The sequence below is a fragment of the Aptenodytes forsteri genome, unplaced genomic scaffold (genome assembly GCF_000699145.1).
Source record: "Aptenodytes forsteri isolate BGI_AS27 unplaced genomic scaffold, ASM69914v1 Scaffold398, whole genome shotgun sequence".
Taxonomy (NCBI): Eukaryota; Metazoa; Chordata; class Aves; order Sphenisciformes; family Spheniscidae; genus Aptenodytes; species Aptenodytes forsteri.
Window position 1 is genome coordinate 968,852 of NW_008794545.1, and position 25,393 is coordinate 994,244.

General features: G+C 42.9%; 1 protein-coding gene across 20 annotated transcripts in view; it reads left to right on the plus strand.

The window, feature by feature from the left end:
- Positions 1–12,278: 12,278 nt before the first annotated feature.
- The window catches only part of ARPP21 (cAMP regulated phosphoprotein 21), a 204,553-nt gene continuing 191,438 nt past the window's right edge, over positions 12,279–25,393 (plus strand). For all 20 annotated transcript variants that reach the window (XM_019470231.1, XM_019470242.1, XM_019470235.1 and 17 more), the window contains exon 1: positions 12,279–12,436. The gene's annotated coding sequence lies outside the window, so the exon portion shown is untranslated. The remainder of the gene's footprint in view (positions 12,437–25,393) is intronic.

Genomic DNA, 25,393 nt, shown 5'->3' on the forward strand with positions numbered 1-25,393 from the left:
TGTTCATGCAGTTTATAGCAAGATGTATTTAAATAGTTGAGATTTTCTTCTTTTAACCCCTTGGGCTCCCACCTGACATGCTATTCCACTATATCTATAGCGGGTTTCATGCTTAAATGTTACCAAGGGCATTTTGGGTCCTGGGTCCCTGCTCTGCTGACGGATGGATTGGCCACATTTCCAAGGTGTTTGGAGTACTAGCTAACAACGTAACTTGGGACTATCCTGTGAAGTGTACTGTTGTAATATTGTAGTGAGATCCTGCAAATGCAGTGAGTGATACTGTTGAATGGAGTGGTGGAGGGGGGCATTTAGCAAGAAATAAAGTTTACTCAAAAAAAAATGAAAGGAGTGGGGGAGAGAGGGAGGAGAGGATGGCAGCAGTAAAAGAAGGCTTGGATTTAGAGGAGAAGAGAGGCAGGTCTGCATATTTCAAAATCGTAATCCATATAGGAAGGAGAGTTTCAGGGTCCTGTAGCAGATACAGCTTGCCTGCAGCCGCCTTTGGCTGCATGTGCATAGTAAGGCAGGGGTGGTAGCTGATACCAAAATGAATCAGTACCAGAGCCCTCTGAAAAGGGCTGTGCTCCTTCGACTGAGTTACCACCAGCGGGCTGGGTGTTAGTAACTCCAGTTGCAGGTAGAAGAGTAAGTGTTCCTCTGTGAGATCTTTGGAAAATAATCCTAATAAAATTCAAGAGAAACATAGGAAGCAAGTGTTTAAATAAGCAATGGAAACAAAGTCCAAAAACAGAGGATAAAAGTGAAATTATTTCAATTATATTTATGCTTTCTCTTCTTTTTTGAGTGTGATGATTATTTGGGAAAAAACAAACCAAAACAAAAAAAACAACATTCCCAGAATGTTGAAAGTTGTCATGTCCTATCCAAATGTTATTTGGTCAGCATAAGAGCTGTTTCTATTAGAATAAGGGTAGCATAGGATAAGGATATAATCTTATTCTTGCTCTGCACTAATAAATCAGCAGAGTGCTGGTTTGCTGGCTTTCACCAGTTGCAGAAATAATTTTTTCTTCAGCTGTTGATGCTGTTCATGTGGGTATCATCTACATCATTTTCTGTTCTGGTTAGAATCCTTGTGATCAGGACAGAGTCATGCAGTACTATTACCTGATCTCATGATAATCTTTGACCTGCAGGTTAATCTGTTGCTATGCTTTATTTTGAGAACACTTTTGGTGACAGTGGCTTCTTGCTCTGTTGTCACTGCTCATTGTCATGACAATGTGCTTGGTAGGAACACTTACTTTTTTTTTTAAAGCTTTCTGTTCTCATGGCAAATAGTACTGATGCTCTGGCATTTTCCATTTTTGTTGAGATCTGGTGTGAAACTGAAAGCTCCAAATGTACATGCATGGTGGATTTATGAATTCTAGTTTTGAGCTTGCAGCACTTTTATTACCTTTATAACAGTCTGGACCGTGATTGAGTGCCTGTTCCTTTTTCTTTCCACTAGATGGATGGCTGCGCGACCCGGGCCCAAGTTGAAAGGGATGGGACTGCTTTTCTTTTTACATTAGCGTAACTTAGCTGACTTCAGCCCAGATGAACTTGACTGATATTAATGCCGATGAAGAATTGAGCAAAATCTGCCTGCATTCAGTGGATGTTTTACATATTTCTTTTACATCTTCATTTTTTTTATGTCAATGTAAGCAGATTTTATGAATTCTTACCATCCATAAAGAGAGCATGTAGCCAGGGAAGATACTGCATTTTTTTTCTGAAATGAAAGTGGTGATATTTACCCATGTTAGATTCATAGTGAATGTCAGTTTTGATCTGTTTGTATGCATTTGGGGGTGGACAATACTTAAACATTCATACTTAAAGCATTAAAACACTTTGGAAACTATTGTAGCCGAGGGCATAGCTACGCCTACTCAGCTAGCGTAAGAATCGGTGAGTGGGTGTGGAGAGGGAAAGGACAGAAAAAGATAAAAAAGCAAACCTGGGCGATCTGTATTTCACATAATTGGTTCCAAACAATGATATGCCTTTATTTTCGTTAACCCCCAGGTTTAAGGTGTAATTGCTTTCTGTCACTGGAGGCATTTTGGCTTGGTGTGTTGTAAACCTGATGGAGAGATGGTCTGTAACTGGCCGTGTCGCCTGTCTGTTGGGTGATCCTAGAAGCATCCTGCTGCCTCCAGCTATTCCCACTTGTGTTGCTGGACAGTTTTTGAGGCAGACCCAGCAGGCTGAAACCTTGATCTGAGTCCGAGTATGGAATATGAACCCGTAATGCTGGGCACGGACTTTTAACATGGGAAGTTAGAAGATACATTTACTGTGAGAAGACACTTAGGAGAGCCCAGATGCATAACCCCTGCTCTGTCGTGGAGCTGGAAACTGGGGGTGCTTTTAATTTCTGTCTTGGTGGCCAGCAGTACCCAGCTGAAATGTCACGGTCCACACTTAGAGCACTCTGATTTTTTTTTTGTTCCCTCTTCATGCATCTTTCTTTTATGAACACTTTATTTTAAATTGATTTTGTTATTAGCGGATCTGCTCAGAGGCAGTGCACCTGTTACATATATTGAGAACCTGACTCCTGATTTTAGTGGGAGCAAGTGACAATGTTTTAAATTAAGTTGTCCTCCCTGCAACTATCCTTCTTTCCTTTATCTCCCCACCCAGCCATAAATAACCAGGCAGCAGAAGGCAGGTAGTGTTATAAATTGTCAGGCTACACAATTGCCTCATGTTCTGCATTCTGTTCTCTTTCCCCATTATCATCCATTTTAAACTAAAAGTTCATCCATTTGTGGTTCTGCCATGAGAGGATGTCAAATAAATTGATATTGTAGTGTTTAAAAAGTATTAAAGACTACAAATATATACCAATACATTGATAATGCTCAGCAACCAAAAAACCTACTACTAACTGGACAGTAGTGCTTTATTACTGTCATTTAAAGACCAGGGGGAGTGAAGTATAATATGGGGAAGAGTGATTATCGCTCATAGTCTCTCATTTAAAAAGATGAGTGCTGGTTTCACTTGCTGTAGTGGCCCATGATCTATTAGCCCTCTGTTTCCCTTATACAGTATGTGTTCTCCTAATAAAGAGCTCGCTATTTACTTCTAAAACGTCAGTATATAATCTATCCTGGGTCTTCACGGTGGTTCTACTAAACAGTTGCAGGCAAGAATTGTAATGAGATACGGCCCTCCTGCTTTGGAAAATGCTCAGCCAGAAACACATGATACAGTATCTGCCAGGCAGTCGAGGCGGCTGGCGGGGCAGCATCTTTGGCTGGCCTCGTCTTGCTTTTGGGTTTGTGCTCCCTCTCCATTTTTTATCATGGCATTTCAGACTGCCTCACTCTATTCCGCTCCCCCTTGGCTGGCACTTTGCTGTATTTCCAGAGGTGCTATAAGAAGCGTAACCTGTTTTGCATTGCAGTTACTTTCTTAAACACGGCTTCACTGTCATGTGATGTACATGGATTAGGTCTGAGTTGCAGAAATGTGTTCACAGTCATACCTAGAGCTTCTTCCCTACACCGGGGCTGTGAGGCGAGTGTGACCTCCTAGGGGCACTGTTCCCCACACCACTCCAGGCTGCCACATGCACATAAATTCCTCACGCCAACCCTAAGTTTCATCTGTATTTATTAAAAAATGTGTGTGCTTCAGTGCAACTCACAGACTTCTTGAAAGAAAGAGACAGAACAACATCTAACCCCTGTCAGAAAACTTTCCACGCTTTTACTGTCCAGACTATGACTGGCGTCTTTCATTCATGTCTCAATAAGTGTAAGAAGACAAAAAAAGGGGTCAGAACCTGCTGTCGACCATCCACTGTTTGCCCTAAACAGTCCCTTTCGTTGACACAGCAAATGCACAGGTAAGCCAGCTTGTAGGGGAAGGGGACTTAAGGGGGGAAGGTGGGTGGAGGTTTTTTGGTGGTTTTTTGTTTGTTTTTCTTTAATCACTAGCACCTTCTAAAATGTCTAGTCATGTATTAGGAAACAAAAACTTCTTATCTGTGCTGCCAGTTTCCTCATAGATTTGTCTGAATGTTTCCCATTTTGGATAACCTTCAGGCATCATGCAGAACCCCACAGACCGTCTCCTGCTATCAGTTTTAGAGCTGAACTCCCCTCCCATTGCCACTGAAATTTAGGTGGAGGGGGGTGGTGTCCATAAAGAGCACAGTATGGTCCATGATTTTGTTTTAACAAATCAGGCTGACTTGCCAGATGGGTTTCTACTGTTGAGAGCAGACAATGCAACACTTGTTGTGTCTGATTTTTGGAACTCTGGGGATGGAGACCAGAAGTGCTGTCATTGAAAGTAGTCTGGCATGGGTCAACTTCTCTCCCCTTTTCACTCTTCTGAAAATCTTTAGAACCGTGTTTTTGACAGTGAGCATTTTTGTATAAATATTTTGTTATGCAAACTTGAGAATGTAAAAAAAAAAAAATCTGCTTCTACATACTTGAGCCAAGCTTTCAGGATATCTTTCATGCCGTGCTTTTTGTGCAGTGCTAATCTCAAAAAATTATACAGAGCTGTTGAGAAAGCAAGCTGTAATACAGTGCTGCTACTCTACAAACTAATAACATCTGAGAGAGAGCATGACCAGTTGGGCAGCATGACACTCTTCGTGCTTCTCCTTTTTCTTACTATTTCAGTGGTTAAATCACAGCCTTCAGAAGTGACTTTCACAGAAATAGTCACTAATAAAACCAGCTTCAGCAGGAGGATAGCAATAAACTTTATTATATTTGTGCTGCCAACTTGCAGGAGAATATTGAACTATTTAAATAGATGCTCTGATTCCATGTAAGGAATCGCTGGCCATGAGATATGAATACCGGAATGACAGCAATGATGTATTCCAGGCTGGAGACTAATCAGGAGAGTAATATGTGTTTGTCCAGTTCAGCTTTAGTCTTGCTAGTTAAGCTGACTAGTGACAGATACAGATCAGGGTAGGGCAACAATTTGTTATTCACTATAACCAATCAATCTATAAACATGTGACAGAGTAAGCGCCATGAGTTGAGAAAACTGATTTTTTTTTTTAGAGAGACAAGGATATCTTATTCTATCCAAAACTGGAGGCAGTCGTGCTAACGAGTGGGAGATGATTGAGATAGATCAGAAACAGGGATTGGAGTTCGTAATAATCCTTGTTTGCTCTGTTTCTTGCTTGCAAGTAAGAAGCTTTCTGAGAGGGGAACTCAGTGGTAAAATGTGAGCTGGCCCTGGTAAGTGATGCTAAGGGTGGATCTGGCAGCAGCATGGGATGAGCCTCACACATAATTTGGGGGTGGAAGGGGAGCTGTGAGTGAAATATAATTATGGCTTGCCTGGCTGGTAATGCTGCCTTGAAGTTGCTCTCCTCCCTGTGTTGTAAAGACGTTTTCAGTGCAGCTGGAAATGCTGTTGCTAACCAACACGCGAATGTGAACACTAAGAATATAAAACCACTGGCATTTTTAAAGATAAAATGTAAAGGCTCTTCATCTGGAAGATATTTGTACTTGCTAATAGCTTCTGACAGTGATAAACCTGTGGGTAGTATCATTTTACAAATGAGAGGTTAAAAATTCCAAAGGATTCCTCCAAACATGAACCCGGGGTGTTTTTAAGGTTCCCGGGAGTAAAGAGGTCTAGCCCAGCCTGCCTTGCCATCCAAAGATGGACTTGTTCATTTCACTGCAGATCTTCCTTTTCTGCTGGTTAGGAATGAGGAGAAAAAAAATAAATTGAAAGTGGATATATTTCAGAAAAATACATCTTGCTTTTAAATAGAGGAATTGCCGTACTAGCCATAATGATGCATCTAGTCAAGCATCCTTAATAAGCTACTGATGTCCTGCTTCATTTGTGCCAGACGGCAGCCCAACACAGGCATTGGAAATTGAAGTTGCCCTTCAAAGCTGGACCTCTGATGACTGGCATTTCACCTGTGTGTTCTGCCAAACAATCGTGCTGTGCAGGGGCCCACCTCTGCAGAGGAGCTGACTTCTTGCTACCCTGCTAGTCTTCAGTGTCACCTCTCCCCTTATGACTTATGGAAACTCACTCTGTGTTACCAAAAGTGGAACAAAGAAGGAGACTACTGCAGTATATGGACGTCAGAAGAGCAATCGGAGAGATATGTATTCCTTTTTTTAGTGTTGTTTTCAAGTCCACGTTCTTTTAAGAAGAGACAGAAAAGTCTCAAGGTTCCCCCAAATCATCCTTGAAACCATTGAATCATGTTTGAGAGACTGAGAATTAACTAGGATTGAACTAGGTTTAGCTTGAAGTATTTTTTAACTCAGAATAGCTTCTTTTTGCACTTGTTCCCTTGTGTCAAGCAGAGCAATGTATATGTAAAAGCAACCAGAACACAGATAAACATACTTATATAACAGTGATACAATCCTGTTTCCTACCAGGCATATTTCAGATTTACCTTTTCTTGTTAATCTCTAATCGTTAGTGCCTCATCCTTTGACCCTTTGGCTTTGCTGGCAGCTTGTATCGGTCAAGTGTTGAGGCCAGCAGCTTGCATTGAGCTGCTGTGCCACGCTTGTGCTTCCTACTCCCTCTGCTTGACTCTGCTTCCTCTTCTTCTCTTCAGCTGGTGCAATTCAACACACTTCCTCCTCCTCCTCCTGGAAGGACTGCAGCGCTCGCTAAATCCAGGTCTAAACAGGAGTCTGGGATATAGCATCATGGTGCCTGTAGTGAGTTAAACCAAGTGGTCTTTCCCAAAACCTCTGCCGCAGAAGCCTGCCTGCCTGTTTTCCGGGCAAGCTGCTTTGCGAACGGGTGTTGCGGTTTAACGGGCCAGTGCAGAGCAGGCAGGCTGTGGATGGGAGTGCTCCTCAGGCTGCGGAGGGGCATGGGAATGGCCGCTTAGGCGCCCGCAAGGGGGCTGTGTGTGCCCTGACCTCTGCTCATTAGGACTTCTTAATTCACCCTCTTGCTTCAGCGAGGCTCTTGCATCATTCAAGGGCATTTTTAGGTACCTGTCTAATGCCGAGCTGCCGTCTGATTTTTTTTTTTAAACTTTTTCTTTTTGGGAGCAATCTCTTCTGTTTGGGGTGAAAACAAGCTGTGCTCAAGCACTGCTTCACATCTCTAAAAAGAAAAGTTGGCTTTCTAAGTGCACAGCACATTCCCTCTCTTTCTGCCTCTCTGTCTCCCCCCCCCGCCCCCCCCGCTTCCCTCTCTCTGCTTGCTTCTTTCTGCTGGAGAGACTGGGAGGGGGGCATTCTTGGCAACTACCGAAGATGGATCCTAAGTGGTGCACAAGCATACACATAGCAATTTGGCACACAGCAGGGGCTGGGGGCGGGAGGCATTTTGGATTTGTCAGCTCATCAGCACAGCTAGGTTCTTGTCAAACAGCAGAAGTTGCACAAGTCCCTGGTGGCTGAGATGCAATTGGTGAAGCTGTGTTGGTCTGGAAAAGCAAAGATGTGAGGCCACAGGATCATTTCTCCCCCCTATGCTGCATCACAATTTACAAATCAGGTCACAATCCGGTGTTACCTCCTCAACACCCATTCTCTTTCTTGTCTTGCATGCCCCAAATTTTTTGTCAGTTTTGATATCTATTCTCTGCCTGTGTATCTTCATTTCCCTGCCTTCACGTATCAGCAATTCTGTTAATCATGATTCTGTGGTATTAATTGGTGGGAAATTTTAGAGACCTTTTTGTGGTCAGCACAAGCTTGTGCCTGGGAAAGTTTTTGTCAAGCACAGGGATTTCCAAAAGGTGATACCTGTGCCGTGGGAGTTACATGAGCTGCTGCGAAGCAGTACCCAATACAGGGCTGAACCAGGAGCTGCCTTTGCCAATAATGCTGCTGCCATTGACACAGCATTGATAACCTGTCAAAAAGTATATAAAAATTAAGTGTATTGCGTTCCTGGTCTAGGGTCTGAATATACTCTGCATAGCATGATACGAATTTCCTCTGATGAGATGCCTTACACTTTCCTAAACTCCTTTTCTGACTTAAAATATTTTTTTCACTGTATTTTTGCATGACTCAGAGATGCTTTTTCTATTTGGGCTTGCAAGCAAAAAGCATTGGAGCTTTTTACTTCTGTGCTGTTTGGGAGATGTGCTTTCATCTGCAGGTATAATACACAGTGTAGTTTTGAATATGCTTGTCTCCCTTCCATGACTCTGTCAGTCGCTTCAATTCATGCTATATAAATTTCTTTTAAGATATCTCAGTAACAGGCCCATGTAACTGTGCGATTAGGTTCTTGCCTTGACGTCCACTGTTGTAGGAGATGTTGAAACCTAATGAAGGGAGTATGAGGATGCTGACAGATCCCTGCTTTTGTGTGTTCACAACTACTACCCCCGGTGCAGCACTGCACTCCGATATAGTGAGGGGCTGCTTCTCTGAGAGTAGGTGCAGCAAAGTCCTGAGGAGTTATTTTAGAAACCATTAAGCCAATCTGTCACAAAAGGCTTGGCCTGGATTTAATTTTGTGCTAACCTGATGATCAATCCAGCCTTCCCCAGAGTGGTAGAGATGGCATAATTACAGACTTCTGTAGGAATGGAGCTAGGACATTCTGGAAATCTCGCTTCAGGACTCGAGCAGTTCAGAGGAGCTACTGCTCAGCCTTATCTCTCGCAACACAGCCCTGCACATCACACACACCATTCTGCACACCGGATGGAGAACTGTGTGTATTGCTATTTTTCAGATGAACTGATATACTTAAAAAACTGAAACAGAACAAAACCTTGATGATTATTCGTAACCAAAGATGAGAATAGATCCGTGTATATCAAAACATTCAAATTTTTCTTTGGGTAATTAAAGGCTGGCTGACAGAGAGTTCAAAAATAAGCCTCTAGTCTAGTGATTAAGGTATTCTGCCAAGTTAAAGTCCTGCTGCGGAAATATGTGAATATTCCCCTGTATATACAGACCGGCTGGAAACTTGCATATTGCTTTTGTCTTATTCATAAGAATTTATTCTACCTATTCTACTAAAATAGCAACAGTTTGAAATTGCAGACATCTCCCTCAGAGTGCTTTGTAGCTGTAAGTTGGTGGGCAGGGCCTTTTGTTGGGTTCAGTTCCCTTCAGACAGGGAAGGGAACCTAACGTATTTTTTTCATATACTGGGTCACAGATCTAACCACCAGGTGTTTTGGCAAAAAAAAAAAAAAAAAAAGAGAGACCAAGCTGTGACCTTGATTGGCCTAATCTTCAATACAGTCCTAGCTGTTTAGTACTGCTGTGACGAAGTACAACTGAGTACAACCAGTTACAGATACTTGGAACAGTTGTAGTGAAAACTGGAGGCACCTCCACAACAAGGCAGAAGCCAAGTGTGGCTTTTGAGTGTCCAACTGTTGTGGATCTGATCGTATCTATTTTTGCCCTCTCATATCCTTGGGTGTACGTTTCAAAGTACAGTGGTTGGAGGAGCTGGATTAAAAAATGCTTTTCCTCTCATTATTGTAATATTGATTCTTGTGATAGTGCATAGCAAGCTAAGTTGACAACATCATGGGAGGCCATACGCTTGCTAGAAAATCTGTGATACCATAAAAAAAATCAACATATACGTGAGAAAACTCAATAGTCAGGTAAAATGTCTTATGGGAATTGCATGCAGGCACATCCAAGTCCAACACTAGCCTCATGCCAGAGTCTGAGCAGCTTGTTTCATGTTGTAAGTGCTTGCGCAATATTGAGTGATGATACCAGCTGTGCTCAGGTTCTTGAATTACAGCTAGTTGGTGGCCATAAGGGGACACACCGTGCCTGCAGGAATGGTTGGCTTGCTGCTAGACCAAAAAGCAGAGGGCTGGAAGCTGAGACTGAAAAAGAAATAAGTAGTTTCCCGAATCTCTCTGTTGTTTATTATAACTCTCTTGGAGAATATGGCTTTGCATGTCCAATTTTTGTTCTGATATGCTTACCTTCTAATGGCATATACTGGCATATTGTCCCATATACAACACAAGCTTAAAGCAGACAGCTAAATCCCAATACGCTTAGAGGTGAAATAGTCTCTTACCTGCACTCAAACTTTGCAGCTAGATTTGGTCTTCACTTAACCTTGAATTATTTGCAATGAGAAGTCTAGCTAAGGACACACATTTCCTGAAATGGATACGCAACCCATGCCTCAGCCACAAACATCCCTCAGTAAACTGATGGCTGGCGCTTTCCTCTTTTAAGGAAAGCTGTAATTTTCTTCCTCAGTAAGCTTAATGCCTTTGACAGAAACCAAACAAAGCAAAGAACAATTAAAGTTATTTGTTTATGTAGGTGGCTGCACGTGGTCACAGATTGTGTCACATCAGGACAAAGCAGGCTTCCCATGTTCCAGTTTGGTATGTATTATAAGGGCTGGAAGAAGTGGATCTGAATCCACGTTCCTTAAGAGAAATGTTCCTTTCTCTAGTGGGCTGGATTACATAGCTTTCATGACCTGACATCTTTTCTCTGAAAGGCTGTAAAATACAAAGAGAATTTTCCAAATCTACCAATAATGCTGTCTGAAAGATTTAAATGTTAAATATTTGTTTTAAAGATTTAGTCTAAAGATAGATGTTCTGGCTAAATTGAAACATTTTTCTTAAACTGAATGACTTGAATGGTTAGTCAGGGAATGAGTAGAGAATATTTGGCTATTGCAGTCTGGTGAGCCCATCTTGATTTGGTTGGGTAAACAAACAATACAGCTAGTAGGGAAGGAGAGAACCTGCCCAGATCTTGGCCTGATCTATATATTACTATCAAAAGAGAGACTTGGCTGTGGAAATTAATCAAGTTTCTTTTCCCCAGGGATCAAAGAGGTTACTCAGAGGATGCAAGGGGAATGTAGGGATTCAGCTGTGTCACATTTTCTCTTTAATTTAGCTGTCTAGGGAGCTTCCCACGTACTGCAGAAGTGGAAACATCCAGTTTCATTTTATCTTTCTTCAAGCAGCTTTTTTCTTCAGAAGCCAAGATCTCTCTACCTTTACTTTTAGTGTTTGTCCCTTTAATTTTCGTACAGTTTCACAAATGCTTCTGGTGTATTTTTAAATTTTAGCTTATAATCACATTTTTTTAAAAAGCACCATCTGGTCCCTGACATGGTTTAAAATAACAATCCAGCCAGCACAAAGCCAGCAGTAAGACTTTACACCTTTCACAACCCAGTACGAGAGTTTCCCCACCTATATCTCTCCACAAACACTGCCACCATTGGGTCCCGTTCCCTCCAGATAGGTCTTGCAGAAAGCAGGACCTTGCAGCTCTTGCTTTCCATCCCTTTCATTTTGAACATAGTCATTTTATCGAAACAAAATGGATACATCAAAGAAGCTTACAGCTAGGACTGTGGAAGATCTGCTGTAAACTGTTTGGTTAGAGAATTTGGAGTTGGAGCTCACATTTGTATTTAAGCTGCCCTCTGGTGCTTATCACTGCTGCAGCGCATGTCTTCTTTGCGTCCCCTGGCGCCTGGAGACCCCTGCAATATCCAGGGAGCAGAGGAAATGAAGCGCTGCAAAAATTCCTTTAAGAAAAAAAAAAAGTGGCCCAATTCTGGGGGTGTTTTATTTTAAGCAGGACATTAACATGCTATGTTATCATTGCAGGTTATGCTGGGCGGGAAGGTTTTCTTGATTTTTGGTTTTTATGAGTCACTTACAGCACTAGCTTATTTTACCTTCTTGCTGTATGCAACAGCACTGTCTGTTGTGGTGCTTTCCCAGTAGCCACAAATCAAAGCGTGCCACTAAGTAGTGCGATCGTGCAACTGTCACCCTCGGCACGGCTGAAGCTCAGCCTGGCGTTTCTCTTCTGTCTGTTGGAGGACCTGAAGTTGTCGGTGCCGAGGTAGCAGAGACAGTAAATATGAATATATCCTTTTGTATTTGTGGCCGGAAGTTGTGGAAGGACCAAAACCACTGCTGGAGATAAAAGCAGTGATGAACGGGAAAGGGCTGCGCGGGGCCCTGGGACTTCCAGGCAGGTTATCAGTCCGGTGGCATATTCACTCTTTTTTTTTGTTTTCCTTTTAACTAAAGGCCGAGCTGGACAATTATTTCCCTACAAGCTGCTCTATGCCTCGATCACGCTCCCAACCCTGCCACGCTTCCCTGGTGCCGGCGGCGCGGGTGGTTAATATTAGCCGCGCAGCTGATTGTCCCGGTTGGTGCCCTGCGACAGGTGCAGGACGGCCGCCGCGCTGGAATCCCGCCCGGACCGATGCTGGCGCTGGCACCGGCCTTCCCATTATATCAGGAAGGGCTGTGTCCCGTCGCCACGATGCCCCGGCCCCCCAGGCTGGCCCCAGCTGTCCGCAGGACGTGGAGCAGGGCAGTGGGCGCCCAGGGAGGCTGCTGCAGGGAGAAGCAAACCGTGACTCCTCCAGAGCGGAAAAACAGGAGGCTCCTGGATGGGACTACTCCTGCTGTGTGGATGGGGTAAGGAGAAGGCCTCAGCAGAGCCCCGGGCTGGTGGGTTTTGCAGCCCTGCTCTTAGAGGAGGGAACCACAAAAAAAAAAAAAAAATTAAAAATCAAGTATCAGCAGTGTGAAATTAGCAGATATGGGTTGCGTTTGCTCATCTGTTGGCCGTGCTTTCTTTACAGCACAGCACTTTGGGTTTGCATTAATTTTAATCGGCGTTCTCTAATTTTAGAATGCTCCTGTGCAAAGTTACTTTCAATTCCAGTGGTGATTAGAGGGTGATGACGTGTTTTAATAATAAACATGGGAGAGAGAGAGAAAAAGAAATAAAATGTGCTGACTGCACTTGTGGGGAGGGGAGAAGTGCTATTGCTCTGCTCTAAAAGTATCTGATCTGTCTGCTCAGGGATAATGTATTAAGGTCTCCTATCTCCTTTTTTTTTTCTTTTTTTTCTTTTTTTTTTTTTTTAAACCATAATAGCTTCTTTTGGTAAAAACAAGAAAATATCTAGGTGGAGTTTACTTAGCATAGAGGTTGGAGAGAGGAAGGGGGAGCTGAAAGGCTTATAATGCTTCACAGGATCATTTCCAGTGACCTGCTCCCTTTATGTGACCCCTCTCTGTTGACTGTGTGAGGAGAAGCAGGCCCTCAGGTAGATCAGGAGAGATCCGTGTGCCGCAGTGTGACTTCTGCTGAACAATGTGTGCGTGCGCCCGCGTGGTGCCTACATGCACGCTCACGGGCAGAGCGAAGCAGGTTTGCTTAGGGAGTCGAGCAGGCTCTTGTCTCAGTGTGAGCAGTGTGACAGTCTGCTGTGTGCTGGAAGCCAGATACTGTTGCTGCTTCTAAAATAAAGAAAAAAAGCAAAAATAAAAAAAGAAGACTTGTCTCTGTAACTCAGCAATTTCTGCTCTGAATTGGAGCGCTACCAAGGGCAGAAGATTGGCCCCAGCAGCTCTCCTGGAGAGTTAGATTGATGCAAAAGACACTAAAAATGAGTGGGAATCTCTCCCTTGACTTTGGTAGGCTTTGGATCAGCGCTGTCCTCGCTATTTCATCTACAGGTAGCGGTGAAACAATTTTCTGGAAGTTGTGGAATAAATGGGCCAAATAAATACAATATGGAACTGATGAGGAAGCTCCAACTTCACAAGTGTCAGGTGTCACAAGTGTCAGGCACTGTCCAGGTTTAAATTTCTTTCCAGGAGAAGTTTTTGGTTGAGTCCATTAAAATTTGAACATGGTCTTGACAAGAAAGAGAGAAAATGCCTTTTCTCAGTGCTACTTGTGACAATTGCATGTGGGGTCGTGCTTCAAAGTGCATTGGAGGCTGTTTGTTGCAGGAACCATAACATCTTGAGGGGTTGCGAGATCCTTCCCGGGCCGGTACCTCTGACTGAGGACACCGTGCTACTGTAACACTATTACTGTCCTGCTGCTCATGACCTCTCCACTGCCAGCACTGTACCGGGGACTTGACGTGGTTGTTTGGCAATGAGGACACTATGTAAACTATGATAATCCCATACATCTCGTAACACCCTGACTCATGCTTCCAGTCAAACATTTCTGCAGCTTCCTCTCTGCTTCCCACCGCCCACCCACCCCTGTTTCTGTTCCTCTTATTTTGATACGTGAAGCAGAATTTGCTGTGCCTCGAACCAGTGCTTCAGCCATGCCTGAGAAGGAGCTCCTGTGCAGGGATGGGCCAGCGCTGAGGGCTGGTGTTTTGCTGACAGCAGACGTGCCAAGGCACAGGGAAAATACATGGCCATCTCCCTTTGAAAGTCGTTTATGTTGCACTTTGCGACTTCGAAAGTGCCTCTCTACACAGCTCACAGAGAAGCCATTTGCAAATTTGATGCCAGTTTTTAAATACAAAATGAAAGTGGATTTCACTGCCACTAAACTCGGCAGCTAAGGAGACGTGCAGCGGTCTGCATCCCTGGAGAACGGGGTCTGTCACCTTACAAAGGATCTTGTGTCCAGGTAGGAAAGCACAAATGAGCATGTGGATCTCCAGTGGTGCTGGGGACACACTAGATTAGAAAATGCAGGGGACAGGACAGCACGTTAATAAAAAGTTTTGTTTATTTTTTTAACCATTATAAGAAAATGATCGGAGTTACAAAAGTTTGAGAATAATAAAATGTTTCTCCTACTTTGCACACAAATCACTGATCTTGGATGGAAGTTAGAGGGCATGTCCAAATAAGTTTTACAGTTGACCTTTCGTAACCAAGCAGGTCATGCAGTCATTGCTATATCTGCACGATCCTTCTTTTTTTTTTTTTTTAAATTAAAATTACGTATCAGTTTCATAGGAAAATGACATTATGGGTTTATGGAGTCCTGTATTACATTATGTAGTAGATCATACTCATAACTTACCCTCCCATCATTCTAGTAACTTCTTGGGCATTTAGCTTGTAATGTCGTTGCAACATATTATGAGAAAATCCAGTTAAATTTCTAAGCAGTATAGGAATCCCCTCTGTTACCTGGTCAGAGTTATTTTAATTTGGTGATAAGGAAATAGAAGAATATACTCTAATGATGTATGCATCTAGCTAGTGAGGAAGCCAGTCCTTTTTGCTTCTTCAACTATTACAACCATCTGCCTTTTCCTACGCCCTAGGAGTATATATACATGTATGCATTTGAGAATATGATTTCCATAACATACAAAAGCATGGGCTAGCTACTCATAAAATTGACCCTGTTAGGATCCTGACACCACTGCTGGTGAAGATGGTGATAACCAAGCATGTGAGCAAGGTATCCCTTGGTTATATGTTGACAATCCTGCACTTTGTGAATTGGTAAAGGAACACTTCTTTCCCTTTCTGGCACTGAAACCCTGTCCCCTCCTCACCAGGGTCTAGAGATAAAGAGCAAGGAGAGAAAGGCTGTTTGGCAGAGAGACTGGGAAGAGAAGACTGGGACAGATTTTTCTACCAGATGCTCCCCAGAGCAAAGGCAATTTCCAGACAAGTTTGTTTACAGCTACAGCTGTGTATTGTTTACAAACTCTCACCTCCTAAAAACCAAAAAAGGGAGGGGAAATTATTGGAAACACAGAAAAAGAATGCATGAACAATCTTACTGGAGGCATAGAAGTACTCAAGTGGACTAGGTGACCCATCCTTTGGGAAGGTCTGAGGAGGACATACCCACGTGGAGCTGGGTCTGGACAAACTTCACTGGCAAACTAGGGTAATATTAACATGTTCCCACTGCAAGTGATTACATTTAAATATCTTCGTCTTGAATCTAGATCTGTCTTGGATCTATCTAATGCTGGGTTTCCCTTGTGACTTTCCTGGCAAGTTCAGCCATCTCTCCCTTGCTGCTACGATGGCAACTGCACCTTTGCTTACACTCCCACTTCTTCCCTGCAGCAATTAAGAAAGGTTAGGTAAAAATCTATGTATCCGAGTCTTCAGGCTAAAGGTATCCATACCTGTGCTTGGAGGGGAGGGCAGGAAGGCAGCACGATTCTTAACAGGGGAGGAAACTTCCACCCCTTTCTTCTTAAAGAAAGAAGGAGGTGAGGTGTTCACAAAACAGGCAGGTTGGCATCTCCTATATTAAGGGGATGTTGGTAAGGAAGGCTCATAAAGAAGGTGCCCCACTGAAGCCTTAACAACAGCTTGGCAGCTCCAGGCAAGCCAAGTGGTAATGGAAGAGTGATGAAATGGAAAACAGCAGCAGCCCAGACTCCCGGTGTCCGCACCAATGGATCCCCGTGCAATGCAAAGGCCCAGAGCAGGAGCAGGGTAGGTGACTATGGTGATGGATGATGTTGAGACCTCAGAGAGAAATGGCATAATAAACGGTTCGTCTGACACAGTAGAAAATGTTTGCGTAGAAGTGATGGGTCATAAATAAGCTCATGTTGCTATAGATCCTCCAGGCAGTGCTGGAGCAAAAATACTTTCTGATTTTCTTTCTCTAAGGGAAAAAGGTAGGGAGGCAGGGACTCTTATTTGTAATAGCCAGGCATGAATAAAACTGTTTGCTGCATATAGTTGGTGTAATCTAAGTCTGATCCAGACCCAAGTCAAGTACTGCCGCAGCTGTAGGTTCTCAGTTGTCATAGCTAAGGTTACAAAACAACTTCCCTTGCGGCTTGTCCAGTGTCACTGTCTGGAGCTGAGGCTCCACTGCTGTATTCGTGGTTAAAACACCTTCTTTTCTTGCACTTGTTATTAGGGCTGCCAGGAAGATGGGGACAATCAGACAGTTTGCCCCAGGCATTCACTCATTATATGTGATACATGGTAATACATAGAGGGCCACAGACTTGACTTCTGCCCTGGAGTTTCCAAGTGTTCCTGTTTATAATTTTCTATAGTATTTTAGCCTCCCCGCTCCCCCCCCATTTTTATATGAATTTTCCACTCTTGCTCATTTTTATTTGAATACCAGAAAACAGATCTCTATTGCTGCTGCTGCAATAGGTAGCCTCTCCAAGCTAGTTTTTGCTGGGTAGATAATTATTACTTGGATGCAGCCTTACAAAATTAATAAAGACTTTGATTAAGAAATCTATTAATCTATTTAGCAATCTGGAAGTGATTGTTCAAGAAACAGGTTAGCATCTCTTGGTTAAAAAAAAAAAAAGAGGAGTGGGAAGAATATATTGGCTATATTTTTAACATTTTGAGGTAGCTTCAGAAGTCTTGCCCACAATCCCCCGAAATCAGTGAAAGAATGTCCCCTCCTTTTTATTTTCCTTATAAACACCTAAGCAATGCATAAGAAATTTCATACTGAAAAAAAAAATTAAATTTAAAATATGTGTCTGTGTGTTAGCGAGCAGCCAGGGAATGAGAGTACTAAAAATTATCAGCCTAACCTCAAAGTTTAAGGTCTTGTACAATGCATTTCAGAATACTTTCTGCAGAGGTTTTGTTGGTGGCTTTTTCCCCCTCAAGAATACCACTCGATGTAATGACAGGTATCCAGCTGTCCACATTTAAAGGACAACTATGCCGCAGAAAAAAAAAAAAAACAAGAAAAAACTCCAAAGCCAAACCTCTTATACAATCAAGCTCTAGTTTCTAAAGATTTATACTGCTAAAACTGTGAGGTTTTGTGGGCCACTGGTAATTAGGATGGATGGTGTTAGTGAATAAGGGAGGGGCCAGAAGAGCATTTAATGTCGTCCCCCCCCCAGATGGGGTGCTGGTGTCTACAGTGGGACTACTTGAAATGTCCAAGAGAGTTAGTATTTATAAAATCAGCATTGACGTTAAATGGCATAGTACGTGTGTTTTCGTACATCCGTAATTTTAGAAGCTTTGTCATTTCAATGCCTTCTTGTGCACCTGATTGCATATCTCCCATTTTCTCATCCATGATAAGGGTTTCTGGGACTTAGGACTTGGCAGGGAGGGAGGATTATTTTGGAATAGGCATGTAGTGACCTATGATTTGACTTACAATGTTAGGCAATGGCCCAACAGTTGCTACATAGACCTACTGGGTAGCAGCATTTGGAAAGTGAGGTCTGCAAAACAAAACAAAGCTTTTTTTTCCTGAACATGTCCCATAACTATGGTAGCTCAATGTGACTGGATAGATTCTTGCTATTTCCTGTGCTTCTGCAGTACACTAAGCCTAAGATAACTGGATTTTAGGATTACGTGCTGTTCAGTACAGCATTGGCATCATGGGATTATAATGCAGGACTTTCTGACCACGGGAGTATACGATATGAAATCCTACAATATAGTTTCCATAGTATTGCATTATGTTCCCTCCTCATTAATCCGTTGTTCCTAAACCCTGTATTTTTAATGATCAAATAACTGTTCTATTACAGATAACCCTAATAGGTCTAAATCTAGTTGGTAAGCAAGACTACCAAGTTTTACACAGGAGAAAAAACAGGTGGAGGAAATATGTGTGTGGGGAGTAGACAATTATAGACAACATATATTGCTTTCAGCATCATATTTATCTTAATTTTAAGAATCTGTTCGAGAGATAAAGCAAGTTTCCCTAGAAGACAGCTAACTGATAGCAGTGGGGTTATCTGGTTTGGTACTGTTCTTTTTATTTGTAGATTTTTATACGCTTTACAGAGTGGTTGTGAATACAGTTATCCCCACTTTACAGATAAGGGATCCAATTTTTTGAAGATCAGAGAAAAAGTTAGAGGGGAGCTCCAGGTCTGCTGCCACCCATGTTATGTCCTCTTTGACTTTCTGAAGAACATTTTTAAAGTCACCCATAACACTGCTCCCCACTGCAGGCTCCAAACAGCGCACACGTATCTGGGGGTTGAATTTCAGCCCTACTGCTCTCCTTTTGCTGACAGCGCAGCAATGAGCTGAAATAACAACATGCTATTCCCAGGACTGTGTGGACATTGCTAATACCAATGAATAAGTAAAGCTTATTTGTCGTGACAAGGTGATACTTGTATATTATGCCAGATCTGATGCTGTTAAACAAGAAAATCTCTACTGATTCTCATTTCACTTAGGAAAAACAGTACTGAGGAGGAAAAAAATCAATATTTTCAAACTGGGAACATATGTTTATCAGGTTTCTGAGAGAGACTGGAGGCTAAATACAAAGCCTCACGTAACAATTAAGTTTGAGGAATTTTGCCTTGAAACTAAAATCCTTTCTCTTTTCACGCTTCTAGACACTGGGGGTATAAGAGCAATGTCAAGCCAATAAGCTGGGGAAGGGGGGGGAGCAGAGCTGGTTATTACCCTCCAAACTGTTTGCCAAGCCCTCAACAACACCCTGAATTTAAAGCCCCATTGGTTGTGCAAGAAGACGACACATGGAGGGGCAAGAGCAAGAGTAGCTGCTTTGGTTGGCACCAGTTATTTGTGATGGTGGTGATGGCAGGAGACAACACCTGAGATTTTCAACAAACCAAGAGTTTCAGGCCCCATCTTGCTGAGATGAGTGAACGGACATGAAGAGCATCATTGGCTTCAGCATGGCCCAGACGATACAATCATAGTCCCAACATCCTTTGGTAAGCCAGACTGCCAAAAGGTGGGAAGTATAGCTGAGATGATTTTTTAGAGAACAATGTATCTGAGTAAGCTTGTACTAGAAGAAATCTGTCAGGACAACTCAGGCTCCCTCTGTGGAGGTTTGCGCTGTGTTTGGTTACAGGAGAGAGGAAGTCTTGGTGTGGACCCTCCTTCTCCTTTGCTAGCCCAGGGGATAAACAAGGGATCCAAGAAACTGCAATATTTCAACTATGTGCTGTTAGAGCCTGAACTGAAATCCCAGGATCATATAGAGTATTTGGATTATTAATATTTCTATTACTATTTTTACTTTTGTAGCAGTATTTATATCAGGGGGTCCATATACTTGACAATTTGCAGAAAAGATTGGTATGTCCATTTTACAGGATGGGGAAACAGGGAGGGCTCCTGCTTCCCCAGGCAGGCTGGTCACCAAGGCAGCCTGCTTAAAGTCTTGCTCTGATTCCTCCTCATAAAACCGTCTTCTGCATTGCAAGGAGGCTTCAGTGAACATCACAGCTGAGATGGGGATGGTTTTGGGTGGCAGGTTATGGGACAAAATCTTCCAGCCAGAGCTTTCATGAGCAACACTAGCCAGAGTAGACATCCCCATGTCTGGCCCCTGGAAAGGGAGATAAATCAGTCTTAAATGACCAATTTTATTGACAAATAACTCAGTCTGTGATGTGTGAAAGATCTGGTGCTTTTCACTGAGTGAAAACGGATCTGTGCCATAGTAGCCAGATGATTCACCACACAGAAAAAGTCAGACATCAGAAAATGCCTTGTGACAACTGGTCAAATGCAGCAAAGGGCTGATCCCATTGGTGTCCTGCGTGTTTCCCTCCAGGTCATCAACTAGGGTCAGAGACATCTCTGCACTGCTCAGATTTGGAGCCATCAGCTCCACAGTTCCTCCGAATTTTTCTGTTTGTTATGCAGAGTGAAGAGGTGGAAGACTACATGTTCATCTAGCTTGGGATCCTGGGGAACAGCAGGGACTCTGGGAAAGAAAGAGGGCATAAGTACAAAAACCTCCTTGCCGTGGTACAGCTTCTCACCTTCAGGCATTGAAAGGTTTAGGAGGGGCTTCCTGAACCGTGTAGCGTCCCAACCATCCTGTTGGTTAGACATGTTCCTCATGAATTTGTCTAATCCCCTTTTAGGCTGATTTTATACTTTTTGGCCTCTGCAGCATCCTGTGGCAGTGAGTCACAACTTAATTACACCTTGTGCGAATAGGTTCAATGCCTCACTGGAACCGGCAATTAGTACTTGCAGTGGCAATGCAAAGAGATGTTTTCTGTGTGAAATGTACTTTTCATCAACGCTACCCCATGAGGGGAGCTGCCTGTTGAAGCTTGCAGGAGATAACGGTTTCGAGGGAGGAAGGGGCCAGTGCCAGCCATTACATTGCCAATGAGCAAGAAGAGATAGTTAGGTACTGTCAGTGTGGTGCCGTACACCTTGTGCTACCTGGCACTGGAACAATTAAAAAACCCACATTGCTTGCTGAACCCCAACTGCTTATTTGGTTCACTGTGGCCATGGAAACACCTGACCTATTTACACCTTCAGCAGAGCGAGTGGCGGTTGGTGGAAGCGAGGTGGGAAAAGGGGGAATGCTTTGAATTTGGATTTTGGAGACTTTTAATTAAGATGATGTATCTGAATGAGTGTGCGTGTGTGCTTGTGAGGGAGAGTCAGAGGAACATGGCCCAAGCAGGCCAGGGGTTCCTGCCTCGGTGCAGCTGTGGCATCGGGTGCTCCTTGAGCAAACATGATTTGCCTGGAGCCTGTGTTTTGTATATATAAAATAACATTTACCTTCTGGCCCACCATTCCCAAAGGTTTGTCCATGGCTTTCTCAGGTCTTCTGGGAATTCATTCTCCTGTCACTTTGACAGCAAACTACTTCATGCTCTCTCTGCAGCGTTCATCCCTAAAAAGGCTCCTGTACACGGAAATCAGCTTGCTCTACCCAGGAAGGAATGGAGAGGAGTCTCATTCTGCGCAAGGGTTGCCTGTGCACCTTACGATTCTCATTTGCTCCTTGCCCATCTCTCAGTACAGCTGGGAAGATGGGAATGAGCAAGATAAAGTCATTTGGCCACATCAAATGGAGCAGGAGATTTCACTTAATTACAGCTGGGGCTTTTACTTAGGCTGCAGATTCCCATGACAGGATAATGCCATGTAAGTTAGCAGAGCATGGGCACAGCAGATGTCAGGCTGAGCTTCCACATTCTGTTCTTCTGAGGGCACATATTAATATAAATGGGAAAATTAGGTTTTAGAATAGCAGTTACCTGAAATGGAGCCTTAGCTAAAAGAAGAGGAGATCTGCTGGAAAGGGGAAGATATTAAACTCTAGGTGTAAAGAAGACCTCTGCAGATACAAGATAATCATGGTGCATATTAAGAATGAAAGGAACTCCAAGACTTTAAAGATCTTTTGGGAAATCTTGAGGAAGAAAGGATGTTTGCATTTGATATTAGTGAGAGAGAGTCTTTAATATCCCCAAAGCATCTGATTAATAACCATAGCATCAGACCTCAGGAATGCAAATTTGGTAGCTCTTTAAGATGAAAGCTCCCCCTCCACATGCTTTTTTTAATTTTTTTTTTTTTTTTTATTTGCTTGTTTAAAAACTTTAAGATGAAAGCTCCCCCTCCACATGCTTTTTTTAATTTTTTTTTTTTTTTTAATTGCATGTTTCAAAACCATTCATGTTCTGGCAGGTAACAGGTTTTTTACCCTGAAAGTAAGGGTTGACTGAGGAACAAACTGTGCAAATTCTGTTCTCAAACACCAAAACTAAAGAGAAAATACCATCTGTCTCCTCTCCAGCCTACTCTTGCTGGTCCCAGTAATGCCTTCTAGTGGAAAAGCAGTCATGAAGCTACTAACATGACACACAGCAATGCACCATAACACAATGGTTTGTGTGTGTGGAGGGACCACTGCTTCTCCCCAGAGGAGGCAGGTGGAAGCCCTGTTCCCAGCTGGTTTAGGAAGACATTCACACTGCCCTGTGCTGCTGGGCCCCTGCCTGGGCTTGGTGGGACTCCTTTTCCACAGCAAAGGCTTTCAGGTGGCATTCCTGAGAGCTTTCTCCTCACCCTGCTACAGCAGTCAAATTGACGGAGCTTTGACAGCAGCTGTGACTCACTTCAGGAAGAAATCCACTTGAGTGCTCGTTATCGCTTCAGCATCATTTACATTTTTCCCAGTCGGGGTGAATATTTTGTCGTGACAGGGCACAGGCTGTTTCCTTTTCCCTGGAAAGCCTGTGCAAACAGACTTTCTACCTGGAAGTTCCTGCCAGAAGCTTTGCAGCTGGCTGTCTTTTATTTCTGACTTCTTTTTTTCTCCTTCTTGTCCTGAATGACTGTCTGGGTTTTGGAGACTAGTTACACAACACTGTTTTTTCCCTCCTCCAGCATCTCTGAGCAAATTTCAAGACCGTGGAGGAGGGGGAGGGGAGACTGATGCAGTGAGCCACCTTTGCCCATCCACTTGTGACCGGGGTATAATAGGTACAGTTGATCTGAGACTGCCAAGAGTTTGCTGCCAAATCGAATTTTTCATAAACTGATTATTGCAAAGTGTTCTTGGCAGAGGAAAGTTTAACACCTTTCTAACAAGCTCAGCTCAGCCTAGCTAGTAAGAGGGATACTGTAAGACTAATCCCCTTCTGGATCCTTGGCCAGGGTTTTGGATTTACTGAGAAACTGTTTCCACCCCCATTCCCTCACCCATGAGTAAACCCACTTAAGGTTTTTTCATAGCTATTATTGGTGCAGGCACTTCTCTGCTGGTGTAAAGCAGCCTACCTCCATTGATTTCAGTGCCCTGGGTTACTTTAGTACTGTGGGGGTGATCATATGATTCAGACGCAGTCGATGATGGTAATCTACCCTCAATAACTTAATCTTAGCATTTTGCTCCAAAGACAGCTATGTAGCCAGGGAAAGGGGCTGGCTGAACTACTCAAACAATTTATCTGACAATTTCTGCCTTGTGTTTTCTGCTTGCAAAATACTAATCCAAAAAGTTTTTGGTTTATAAGGCGTTTATTCTTCATTTTGTATCAGTGGGTTAATAAAATAGGTAGGTAAATTTGGTTCCTCAAGATGCAATGTTGTCCTTGTTTCCTGATGACTGTCACCCTACAAGCAGAGAGAGACCACTTCTGAGGAAGCAGGACAACCTCCTACCTACAGGCAAGTACCTCTGCTTGTTCGGAGACACGTGCTAAGTGGACAGAGTCCCCAGAATATACTTAACTTGCATGAGCATTCAGGAAAGGAAAAACAGAAAACAGATTGCAGTTGCAGCGAAGCTGCTATTTGCAATTAGCCCAAATCACATTTAGATCTCAAAAAATACACACCAAGAGTGTTATTTTGGCCAAACTACATCCCTTCAGTTTAGCTACTGGAGGCTGTGCCCACTCAGACACTGTGGAGGTCCTGGTTCGCAGTGGTGCCTTGATGTGAACTCCAGCCAGATAGTCCAGGGGGTGGCCAGGGATTCCACGGTGCGAACACATCTGCTTGGCAAACCTGGCAGAATAGATGCCGAGTGTAAGTGATGCTTTCAAAAAACAATAATTCATCATTTTAAACCCCCCCACCCCTCAGATCACCTTTCTAGCAGGCGCTCCTAGCTTAAAATAAATAGTACCTTAGCAATAGCAACAGGGGGAGAGCGTGTCCTTATTTATTATTCTATTGACTTTGCCTTTCCTTAATATTTATACCATTAAAACATGGCAGGGCTTCACACATGCCGGTGACATAGATGCAACAGAAAGCCCACACTACTCCAAAGGGGGGACATTTATGGAAGTGCCAAGGAGCAGAACAAAGGCACAACGTGCCGCTGGGTCCGCCACCAGCAAGCGCTTTTGAGGAATAATCCGTACAGTATACAGGACACATGCGGACAACACGGTCACAATTTAAAACTATGCCATCTGTTTAGGAAATCTGACTGGTTTTGATCTGTCCCTGAAACGAAAAAAGAAGTAGGAGTACTGGGGCTTTGATTCTCTTTGGTGGTGCAAACAAGCAAGACGTTTCCAAATGTCCGAGCAGACCCTCTTCTGCTTGGGAGAGGGCGGCTGTGCTGGTCCGTGGAGCAGGCAGGGAAACTGTTCTCACATTTACAAGAATTGTGAATGAATTAAAGCAATGTTGATATTTATAATTTAAATGTTTCCACTGTAATTTTTTACAAAGATTGAACAACTTGAAAATTTTTGTGGACCAAAAACCTACAAAAGCTAGGGGGAAAAAAAACCTGCGTGAGGTCAAGTCAGGGATTCTTTTTATTTTCTCTTTACTCCAGGAAAATTTCTTTTTGCTGTCCATTAGCATCCATTTTGAAATGAAAGGTCATTTTGATTGAAAAATGGATCTTTGTAATTAAAAGGGAATTATCAGTGAGACGTTTTAAATGATGTGGGATGTTCACTGAAAATGACCTAAAACCAATGCCAAGTCTTCTCAAAAAATGTTTCATCGAGTGCTTTCAGCCAGCTTTTCTCAGCACATAGACGTTATCTATAGCAGTAGGAGTTCTGGTGTTAAAACAGAAAACACATATAATGAAAAACTGCCGTTTCAGTCAGATAATTCATAAATATTAAGGATAGTTGTTTGACATGATAAATAATATTGAAAATCACTGTGTGGTGGGAGAGGAAAAATGGCAGCTGTGAATGTGCCATAGTTAAGTGGCCAAAGACTTGGGCAATAAAAATTTATGTGTTCATTGTTTTAACAAGAAAAACTATGTTCTGTTTTTAACATTTCAGGTATTGAATAATATGCCAGTAATGAAGAGTTTTAAACAAAAAAGAAAGCCAGAATAATTAACCACTAATATTTCTCTGTCATTCCAGGGCCTAAAATATCAACAAAGATGGGTGAATGTAGGTTTCCTCTTCTGAGAGC